Consider the following 9,645-nt stretch of genomic DNA (forward strand, 5'->3'; position numbering starts at 1 on the left):
ATACCGCCTTTTTCTTGTGTTTTTGTTTAAATTTGGTGTTGTAAATTTAGATTTTCTTTCGTCTCTACTTTCTGTGATCCTGTTGGCACGGTCGGAGTACCATTGGTATCGAGGGTAGAAGCCTTTCGTATTGGGCGTTGAGTTTATCAGCCAATGAGAATTGGGCATTTCCCTGGGTTAGGGTATGGCTTTTTGCTTCAAATTAGTGAGTCGAGGAGCTGCTCGGTAGTCGTCATAGAAGTTAGTGGATGTAGAGCAGCGCTTCACAAATTTCAGCTAAGATGCAGAAACGCATGCATTATTTCTGTTATTTTACAGCAGAAGTGAAGCGTCAAAAGTTGGTGCAGTTTCGGTATTTTAATGTATAACAGTTTGGAAGTTATGTGAGGATGAAATTTCTGCTCGATTAACAACTCCACGTGGCGTGCTACGTAAATCTTACGCAACATTATGGCTAGCACTTCCTTTCAATACGACCACTGAACGACTGAACGTAGTAACGCAGTAAATGTTTAGATCGTGGAAGATATTCGGGTTTAATGAGTAATTCTAGCTGCTTTCCGTACGAAGATATGTAGCAGAATAATATAAAAGTGAATTTACATTGGCGGCCGGTGCGGCAGAGCGGTTCTAGGCGCTGGCGCTACAGTCTGGAACCGCGCAACTGCTACGGTCGCACGTTCGAATCCTGCCTCGGGCATGGATGTGTGTGATGTCCTCCAGTTATTTAGGTTTAAGTAGTTCTAAATTCTGGGGGACTGATGACCTCAGATGTAAGTCCCATAGTGCTCAGAGCCATTTGAACCATTTTGAATTTACGTTGATAACAATTTCCGCTATTATTACAGGACTTGATAGCCATCTAAATTGTGTGAGGAGCAACATAGCAGACTTAATTGAACATTAAACCTTTTTATGCAAATGCATAGAATCCGGGAAGACCGATACCTTCTTAAGAACTTACAGATGCTGTCACGGAGCTCGAGTTATGCGGCCTGATCTTGCTAGGTATTAGCTGGTGTTCCTTCAACGCTGCTTTTCATCGACTGGAGTAGTATTATTTGTACTGAATGACGGGAATGGACTTCGAGAAGACAGTCGAGATACGCGGAGTGAATATTCTGCACCGAAACTAAGACATGGACTATTTGGCCAAACTGTTATTTAAAGCACGTGTAGGTAGTCCGGAGTCCGACGAAACACGACAATCCGCTATGTGTAGAGGGAGCAGTACAGACTCAAGGTAGTTCTGTGAACTTTTGGAGTACTTTTCGTACCATGATTTGAGCCCTCTCATTCAGATTACAGTGAACATGAACCAGGATGGAACCGTGTGGCGGAACGGGATTAGAACGCGGTCCAGCACACAGTGTACTCTGCCAGTAAGTTCCGAATCAGCAGACAGACTGTTGCAGATCGAAAAATTTCGTTCATGAACAAGAATATTTAGTTCGGCATTCTGGGTAACTGAGAGTAGCCGTCCCTTCTACATGTTCCTGATGAGTATGCTGCGGACACTCCTGTGTTCTAAAATGGCACCGTTCTTGTTTACAGGTCTGCAGCATACGTTCCTGGTGTGACGTATATCAGGTATCAGATGGAATCTGACTGGCCCGCCAAATCAACCGATCCCGATTCCACAAAAAATGTATACAACTATTTGGAACAGTGTGTGAAACAGAACAAGCAGCATCCCCACAGTTTGGCAGTTCTACGGAATGTAATCATCAGTGAGTGATTACAGCTAGATATGGCCGTGATGTAAGCCATGCATTCTGTTTCTCACCGAACTGAGGCCACTGTCAATGTGTCTCGTGGTATCAGATTGATGTCACTGATGTCTCTAGGGACGACTAATTGTTCGTCCGGGGTGCTCAGAGAGATTGCTCTGAGCACTATGGGACTTAACTTCTTTGGTCTTCAGTCCCCTAGAACTTAGAACTACTTAAACCTAAATAACCTAAGGGCATCACACACATGCATGCCCGAGGCTGGATTCGAACCTGCGACCGTAGCGGTCGCGCGGTTCCAGACTGTAGCGCCTAGAACCGCTCTGCCACTACGGCCGGCCGAGGTGCTCAAGAAGATGTCTTAGTAAGTGGAAGCGTTAAGGGATGTATATCTGTCACAGACTTCAGCCTGCCACAATTGCGGACGGAAGTACAGTGAGTGAAGATAGAGAGAGAGAGGGAGAGAGAGAGACAGGCATACACATCGCATTGAAGACGAGTTCTATCAGGCGAAACAGGTTGTCGGTCGTCAGTGTGAGGCGTTGACGGAAGTGTCTGGGAAGCAGGTGTGCGGTTCTTAGGAGAAATTAATGAAAGGCGGGTTCCGCACTTGAGCAGCTAGGGGACTGTAGCAGTTATTCGGCAGCAAGCCACGGCTGGAGACGTCGCGAACAAGAGGGCTGTTCTGTACGAGAGACATTGAGCTGGTAGTGCTCCATCAACTGTTCATTGTAGCAGCTGCGCTTTCAGCGGTATCTTGACGTGACGAGAGCTGCTGTTTCTCCCCGAGTGTTCATTGTGTACTCAAGTAAATGGAGGAACTCCGCTGCACAGCAGCCGCCGCCGCTGTGACTCTGCCAAGCCGTCGCCGAGTTTGTGGTCTGTTTCTCACGCCACGGCAAAGTGCTGGTATTCTTGGGATCGTGACAAGTAATCCGCCCACACAAGTATTCACAATGCGTGACGGTAAAGTAGTCTGACTGTCTTGCGCAATAACTATCGTTTGAGTACTGAGCAGCTGAGTGGTTATACCCATGACGCCGCAAAAAAATAAATTGCTCTTTGTTGACTTATCTTTATCTCAAATCGGTCCTCTTCCAGAGACACGAATGGAGAACTATTTTAACTCTGGATATACATGTATTGAGATGCATCTTGAACATCTTCTGTGAACAGACACTTGAAAACACAGATTCTTTTCACGATATATATGTAAATGACGTAGTAGATAGTGTCGGAAGTTCCATGCGGCTTTTCGGGGATGATACTGTAGTACACAGAGAAGTTGCTGCATTAGAAAATTGTAGCGAAATGCAGGAAGATCTGCAGCGGGTAGGCAGGGAGTGCCAACTGACCCTTAACATTGACAAATGTAACGTATTGCGAATACATAGAAAGGAGGATCCTTTACTGTATGATTATATGATAGCGGAACAAACACTGGTAGAAGTTACTTCTGTAAAATATCTCGGAGTATTCGTGCGGAACGGTTTGAAGTGGAATGATCATATAACATTAATTGTTGGTAAGGCGGGTACCAGGCTGAGATTCATTGGGAGAGTCCTTGGAAAATGTAATCAATCAACAAAGGAGGTGGCTTACAAAACACTCGTTCCACCTATACTTGAGTATTGCTCATCAGTGTGGGATCCGTGCCAGGTCAGGTTGATGGAGGAGATAAAGAAGATCCACAGAAGAGCGGCGCGTTTCGTCACAGGGTTATTTGGTAAGCGTGATGGCGTTACGGAGATGTTTAGCAAACTCAAGTGGCAGACTCTGCAAGAGAGGCGCTCTGAATCGCGGTGTAGCTTGCTGTCCAGGATTCGAGAGGGTGCACCCTACTTATACCTCCCGAGGAGATCACAAATGTAAAATTAGAGAGATTCGAGCGCGCACGGAGGCTTTCCGGCAGTCGTTCTTCCCGCGAACCATACGCGACTGGAACCGGAAAGGGAGGTAATGACAGTGGCACGTAAAGTGCCCTCCGCCACACACTGTTGGGTGGCTTGCGGAGTATAAATGTAGATGTAGATGTAGATTACCTCAATCTAAAATTAGAAGCCGTAAGATCACAGTGTAAGCTGCGGGAAGTTGATACTAAGTACTTTATTTCGTCTACATTGTACAATTATGCTTCCTCACTTACAAACTAGACGTAATGAATAACTCCTACTTAGACATTTGTTGCAGCGTTATACCAAATTTCCAACACCATCGTCATAGAAGGTAGCCGCATGTGCTTTCGGATATTTCTCTGCGCTGGTCTATAGCGAATAGTCTGCGCCCTAGTGTTGTCTTCGTGTCCGGCGTTTCATGTGAACAGGGATGATATTCAGGACGAGCCAATTAGGGCTGTGTTGTGGGTGATCGAGCACTTCCCATCGAAAAGGCTACAGGAGCGTCTTCACTGCTCCTGCAGAGTGCGGCTAAGAATAGCCACGAAGAAGGAAGTGCATGGAAGTTGTGTTGGGTGGACTGCATTCTTTAAGGCGAAGCCTCTCAGCGGATCTCCTACTTGGCAAGATACATCGTTGTTCTAGGCACCTTTACTCGCTCAAAGTGCGCTCACAACTGAAAAGAGCGTCTTGAAGCGATCGACAACTATGCTAGAGACACTACCCAACACATGTGAGCAAAGCTTCATCGGGTTTTCACTGTGGTGTCCATTTCGCTAGCGATCGGAACTTACTTTCTTGAGAACCCTCGTAGCTCTAATATCCCTGGCAGATATGGCATAGGGGCCGGGGAGAAACACTAATAATCTCGCAAGAAATTTACTTACAACTGTGCAATGCCTAGTAATTCTAAGGCGAATGGGAGTAACATATACTACAAAAAGGAAAAGCGTCACCCCTGTGGACGAAGTTGAAAGCAAACTGTTCATTACTGAAAAAATGCAAGCTTCACGCTTGAAACAATAGGATTATGAAAACGTGATTCTGATCCTATGCCTCATCTCACAGCTGTGGCATGATCTCACCATAGTACTGCAGGTGATCGTTCATGTAGCTCCAGAATCGATCATTGATGGAACCAATGACTCTCGCCAGCAGCTAAATCCAAATTAGCCTGAAATATTTCTAAGCCTGGAGGCTCTGCGGCAGCTCTCAGCATAAAAGTTGGACGGTGGAGGCTCCGCCTCTTGGTCTTGATCTCAGAACTCTACTTCCCCATCTGATTTCCAGTCGAATGTGAAGTAAGAGAAAACTTAGCATTGCCGCGTTTTGCGTCTCTCACAGTATTTGATTGGCTCAGCTCCGAATCTTCCGAGTGCTGACCAATCAAACTGTTCGTAAAAGAAAACTCCTAGCCTCCTTCCAATGACTGGTTAACTAATTGCTTGTATCCTACCATACTCTACCGAAAAAGCCGCGTCATTCTCTCTCCATAGCTTTCTTCATCCGGTAAGGTTCTCTGCCTCGTCACCATCTAGTGACTCCTTTCAACTTAGACTATGCTTATGTTTCCTAATAGTTGCAGGTTCACATAAAAAAAAAACATTGTTTTTCTGCGAAGTCAGGGTGTTTGGCGCTCTCTCGCAATTCCAGAGGCTCGTTAGTTTTCTGTGCTTTTGGGGGAAGGCCAGCTTTTGACATCTCATCTACGAAAGTGATTTCCAGCTAAAGAGGGGGAGTTCTTACGCCATTCCCCGCTCGTAAAACGTTTTCGCCAGGAGTTTCTCTACGGAGGATGTTAACTGCGTTTCTACACAACAGCCCAACTTCCTGTAGCGCCTCTGCCCAGGAACAGCCTCAGTCTGGTGGCCAGTGACCCCTCGGATCCCCCCTGGCGGCCTTTCCCAGAACTTGACAGTGGCGTGTGACTCTCTCATGGATTTAGCCAGTGCACATCCCTGCTCATCGCCTCATGGTACTTTCAATATTTCCCTCTGCTAGATCGCATGAAAATTTGAAAGTGAGAGAACAGAAAGACTGCATCAATTAATTACTGACAATCATTAGTACTGTGGTGTATCAATTATATAGATGTAAATTAAGCATCCCAGTTAAATGGGAGTTTGATTACTGATTTGTATATGTTGCTAGACTTTTTCCGGAAAACCGTCCTGTCACATAGCGAGATTCCGTTTGACTACAGAATGTCATTGTTTGGCCAACCGCTGCATAATGTCTCCACCCTGCCGTCTACAGAATATGTTTTGTGTCACAAGATCGGTTCGACTGCAAACAAAGAATATTTAAAAAGAGTGAACAAAATTAACTAACTGTAATTCGACTCAATAGCACTACACTGTGAAGCAAGTGCCATAATGTTAAAATAGTGATAATGACAAGAAGAAGTGGCTGATTAATTTTAGGTGAGTTCCAAAGAATCAGGTCTAAATCATAACAGATTAAAACTGTGTGCCCGACCGAGACTCGAACTCGGGACCTTTGCCTTCCGCGGGCAAGTGCGCGCGGGTTGGTAGAGCACTTGCCCGCGAAAGGCAAAGATCCCGAGTTCGAGTCTCGGTCGGGCACACAGTTTTAATCTGCCAGGAAGTTTCATATCAGCACACACTCCGCTGCAGAGTGAAAATCTCTTTCTGGAGGTCTAAATCATAGTTTTGAGAAACCGTTCAGGGTGATGCAGTCGACAAGAAATTGAAATCGCAGTTAGGACCAAGGCAGCTCAAATCCCCATCTGGCCATCGATATTCAGGTTTTCTGTGATTTCTCCAAAATACTTGACGCATACAGTATAGTTATTTCCCCATCATCCCCCAGTCCATATTTCTGCGCTGGTTCTTCTTTTGTTCTCAACGGGTCAAGCATCAGCCCTTAACGTAAGGAATTCTCGTGACATAGCATTACGACTTAACTGAAGTTTAGATTCTGTTTTATTCCATATTTTAAATACTGTGTGGTCTCCAGAAGTAACGGAAGGGAGTTATGAGAAAATTTAGTTCTCTGTGTAATGTGTAACTGTATTAAATCCATGATATAGATGCAGACGAAAAGTTATTTGAAATCTAAATGAAGGCTTGAAAATGTGAAAGCAGTTGATGCTCCTTTTTTTAAAGCTATCATGAACCCTGCCTCCGTACTTACTTACCTTTTCCTGAAATTTTTGTCAATACCAGCCTGAAATTAGCTATTCACACGTGCAGCAGAGACCCGCCTGTGAAGCCTCTAGGTCCCCTTTTGTAGAAAATAAAAAAATTAAAAAAATATATAAGAAAAAAGTAGCTGAGGTCCCTAATGCATGACTATGTGGTGGTGCTCGACTAGGAGGTGAGCAGGTTCGAATCCTAATGATGGAAAATCTTCACCCCAGTATTTGGCCAGTAAGGGAAGGATGGGTGTTGGTGTAAATTTCTCGACCACCAGTCCTGGTGCCAGTGTCCTGGATTAATTCAAAACCTCTAAGCAGTATCTCATGAAGTGAGGGCTTAATGGTGACCCGTCCTTTGCATAGGCACATCAAGCTCAGTGGCCTGGTTGATGCTATTCTAGTGGAATAAGCTATCTGCTGGCACCAGCTTCACCCCTCGCCCTTATCTCCTCATCATACAACATAAAAATTACACCTCACTGTACAAGCTCTCATCACAGTTATCCACATGACACAGATTCACACTTTACGCTTCGTACGAGATCGGAGGAAGGCAACGGCAAACAACATGCACAAGGATTCCCTAGAACGGGGATGCAGTAGTCTTGTATATGCTCACCTATGCTCATTCACTGAGTGTGGGACTACTTTGTCTTTGAGGCACCATACAAGAATTAATACCTCATCATTCGTCGTACTTGTCCGATAAATTTGTGGAATTCCTCCACTTCTCCTACACTGGAGTCATTCCCTATTTTGATATCGAGCAAGTCTCAGTTCTAATTTCTACTACTCAAAATGACCATCGTCTTAGCTTTCATTACCCTTAACCTACCTTTCGTTCGAAGTATGCTGTTCGTTCCATTCAAAACATCTTCTAGGTCTTCCTTACTTTCAGACAGAAGGATTATGACTGAAGCCTTTCATTTGAAAGCTGTTCCATTTCCCATTTTATTCTTGTTCCGAAATTTTCTCCTTCTTCATCGTTTCTTCGGCTGACAAGTTTAAAATGGAACCATGTCTTCACCTTTCTAACTTGACCTGGACTTTCATCCACTTTTATTACTCCCACTAGTTTTTATTTTTTATTTTTTAGGTGTTGCAAATTACTTGCCTGTCTCCCATTTTAGCGTAATTTAGGATTGAGAACATCTTCTTCCATCTTATATTGTCGAACTCTTTATCCACGTCCACACATGCTTGGAAGTTATCCTGATTTTGCTTTATTCTTCTTTTCCTATCTGTGGACACAGACAGTTAAGGCATACACTGCAGTGGAAGAGAATAATGAAAATGAATTGGCAATAGAGAGTATGTATAGCCAGGTGAGTAGGTGACCGATAGACGAAACAAGTATTTGGTCTGATTTTAAGAGACAAGAAAAAACGAACAGACAATCTAATTGAACATGGTGGATGACATCAGAAAAGAAGCGGAAGCAATGTGGATCCTTATTGCTGAAAGCCGTAGTGTATGGAGGAGTTTGGAGAACATCTTGATCCACCAGTGGATGAAAAATAACTGCTAATGTTGACGATTGCGAAGACACAATGATAGGCAAAGAAATGGAAGGTGGAAGATAACTTGATTAGTGAAATGAACGCAAAATGATTTGTTTTTGTAACCGTCAGCTGGAAATTAAGCTCTAACTGAAACCGGTAACATCTCTCTAGGATTTAGCTGAGACCGTCAATACACTGCCAGTCTTGTGAGATGGTGGATGAGAATAAGATACACACAGCCTCACTGAAAGATGAAACACCAAGAAGACATGATCGGAGGTCTATGTAACTTCGTACACGTACAAACTGCCAGTGGATATGAAAATAATTAGGGCACCAATTCTTTTTGACAGGTAGAACGGCTACCAGAGTGAATTAGTGTTTTGTGAATTGGGTATATAAAGGGAGTGAATAAGATTAGATGTTGAGTATCACTGTGAATAACACGGAAAAGCCGAGTATTTCTGTGAGACGGGGTTATCAGCACCTGTCGGAGTTTGAAAGGGGCCTCCTTGTGCGTCTCCTTTTGATCTACTGGTCGAATAGTGTCTTATCCAGATTTGTGGGGCATTCAGATGTGGAAACAGCCTGATGTTGAACTGCGTGGGAACGTGCAGTAGTAGACGCACTCGTCGTTAAGTTTCCAGTCGACCACGTCTGATCACCAAGAGGGTTGATTGGTTGTTTGGTTGGTTGGTTCGAAAGGACCAAGCAGCGAGGTCATCAGTCCCATCGGATTAGGGAAGGATGGGGAAGGAAGTACACCGTTCCCTTTCACAGGAACAATCCCGGCATTTGCCTGAAGCCATTTAGGGAAATCACGGGAAATCTAAATTAGGATGGCCGGACGCAGATTTGAACCGTCGTCCTCCAGAAAGCGAGAGCAGTGTGCAAACCACTGCACCACCCACCACGGCGGAAGAGCGACGTGGCGTGCACCAAGCATACCGTAACCCCTTCACTTCTACACCTGCCAATTGAGAACGACTTTTCTTTGTTCTGCTGTATTTTTCTTGGCTCGCTGCCTGATTTCTTGTTGCCTTCCGATGGGGTCTCTAGACGCTGCGTCTGTTACTGTGCTTACCGAAACACCAACAACGTACGCAGTTGCCCGTCCCTGCCACGTAGAGACGGACCATTTGTATTTTCTTTATTTTCTTATTTTTTGCTTGTGTAATGCAGCTTTTATATTTATTGAACATAAAATAGTCATAGCTGTGAAAAAGGCAATTACAGGTCTAAATTTTAAGAAGAAAATGAAAAGACGACACGACAGAGTAAAGAGGAGAGGCTTGTTCCACTCCCTTAGGCGTCCGGAGAAGTCTCGGTATGATCCATCGAACCACTGTCATCCGCAG

This window comes from Schistocerca nitens, chromosome 5 (genome assembly GCF_023898315.1).
Source record: "Schistocerca nitens isolate TAMUIC-IGC-003100 chromosome 5, iqSchNite1.1, whole genome shotgun sequence".
NCBI classification, from domain to species: domain Eukaryota; kingdom Metazoa; phylum Arthropoda; class Insecta; order Orthoptera; family Acrididae; genus Schistocerca; species Schistocerca nitens.